This window comes from Buceros rhinoceros, unplaced genomic scaffold (genome assembly GCF_000710305.1).
Source record: "Buceros rhinoceros silvestris isolate BGI_N320 unplaced genomic scaffold, ASM71030v1 scaffold21802, whole genome shotgun sequence".
Taxonomy (NCBI): domain Eukaryota; kingdom Metazoa; phylum Chordata; class Aves; order Bucerotiformes; family Bucerotidae; genus Buceros; species Buceros rhinoceros.
In genome coordinates this window covers 413-1,025 of record NW_010399742.1, presented here as the reverse complement: position 1 = coordinate 1,025, position 613 = coordinate 413, and positions in this window count along the sequence as shown.

Sequence of the window (613 nt, the reverse complement as noted above, 5' to 3'; positions counted from 1 at the left end):
CTGGGCCCGGGTGCTGCCGGGTCACAGCACCCAGGGGATGGGTCCCCTGCCCCCCGAGCATCCCGGCTGCTCCCACACAGGCTTCAGGTACCTTGGACCTCTCTGCTCTCTCTAGACCAGCGGGAAACCCCCCCAGTTCACCCCAGTGGCGGTCAGCCTGGCGGCTGGCTCCCGCAGGCTCTGACTGCCTTTTTCCATTTGTCGAGCACTGCTGGACGAGCCTGGCCCCAAAAGAAAACAAGGACAACGTATCCTCCTCGCTAGCCTCTCCTTCCCACATCCCTTTGCATTTTTTTTTCCAGTTTGGAAAAATCAGTGCTTCCCAGTGGCGGAGGGCCACAACCCCTCCATGGGATAGAGAGGTGTCAGGAGCTGTCCACGGGGGGAGCAGCACAGCTTGTAAAACTGGAGGACGAGGGCCAAGCCCCCCTGGGCATGGCCGGAGCGGCAGCAAGCCAGTCCCCAAGGGTCCAATCCTGCCCTCGGGGTCCTCACGACAGGTCACAAAGTGGAGGGAGCCCAGGAAAGTGTGCGAGTCCCGACGCAGGGTGCCGGGGCCACGGAGGGGGTGATCGGTGGCAGGCGGCCCTGGGCCCACGCACCCGTTCCCACG